Consider the following 1,463-nt stretch of genomic DNA (forward strand, 5'->3'; position numbering starts at 1 on the left):
GTTCGTGCCCCGTTTCGGGAGGATCCCACATGCCGCGGAGCGGCTGGGCCCGTGAGCCGTGGCCGCTGGGCCTGCGCGTCCGGAGCCTGTGCTCCGCAAATGGGAGAGGCCACAACAGTGAGAGGCCCGCATAACGCAAGAAAAAAAAAAAAAAAATTAAAGATAACGTGTAGCATTTATAACTTAGTTGAAAAAGGCACCCTCAAATGATTCAGCTATCAACTCTTATGATTCACTGTTGCGGCCTCTCCCGTTGTGGAGCACAGGCTCCGCACGCGCAGGCTCAGCGGCCGTGGCTCACGGGCCCAGCCGCTCCGCGGCATGCGGGATCCTCCCAGACCGGGGCACGAATCCGCGTCCCCTGCATCGGCAGGCGGATGCTCAACCACTGTGCCACCAGGGAAGCCCAACTCTTATGATTTTTTAAGATGTTCTTAATCTTCTTCATGTACATTTAAATTGAAGTGAATATCCTGATCAACATATTTACCCTTCACAGATTTCATTACATAAAGAGATGTTCAGAAAGACTCCAGGATTATATACAGGTGCTTTTCTACAATACAATTATACTCATCTTTTAATGCACGATGGAATCCAGGAAGAACAGTAGGTCTCCACATAAACGATCTTTGGCTGTGGTCAATGTAGATCAAAGTCATGTTCAAATACCGTTTCTTTGGCTCTTAGGAACTGACCGAAGGTGCAGGAACTGACCACATGCTGCAGCTCTCTGTCCATGAGCACAAGACGGATTTCTGGAAAAGCATTCCTCTCTTTCATTTACTTATTTTCATCTCATTACACAGAGGATTGTGGGTGTTTTCACTGCAGCACTGTGAGATCTTGGGCATCCTGCTACTTTGGTGTTTCAGTTTAGAATGTTATAACCTTAAGGCTTATATGACAAACATAAACAAGCCAAATGAGAACTCCTGTTGGCAAAATGATTTTCAAGAGTCCTTCTAACATGCTGTTGTCTGAAAGCAAATTTGAATGTCCTTTGTCTGTAGGTATGTGTTAGGCACATAGAGAAGATCTAAGAGGAAATATACAGAAATGAAAATGTGAAGGTGGTGGAATTATGAATGGTATTTTTTCAATATATTTTTATTTAACATTGTTATATTGTTTTCACAATAAAAGTTTGAATGCTTTTATCATCTAGAAAATACTAGTTATTAAAATATAAATTTTAACAGTTAGGGTCTCATTTATAATGAGAAACAATTTCAGAACACACATCCCCTCCCCCACCCCGCCAGGCACCACAAACAGGCAAAGCAAAACTTTTGGAATCTTACCTGCAGGGAATCAGAAGCACGTTTTGAAATGCAGCATCAAGACAGAATAGCATCGAGGTTAGGAGCACTGACTATGGAATAGGGTACCCCTGAGTTCAAATCCATTCTTTTTTTTTTTTTTTTTTTTTTTTTTTTTTTTTTTTTTTTTTTTTTTTTTTT

This window comes from Lipotes vexillifer, unplaced genomic scaffold (assembly GCF_000442215.2).
Source record: "Lipotes vexillifer unplaced genomic scaffold, Lipotes_vexillifer_v1.1 scaffold182, whole genome shotgun sequence".
Lineage (NCBI taxonomy): Eukaryota > Metazoa > Chordata > Mammalia > Artiodactyla > Lipotidae > Lipotes > Lipotes vexillifer.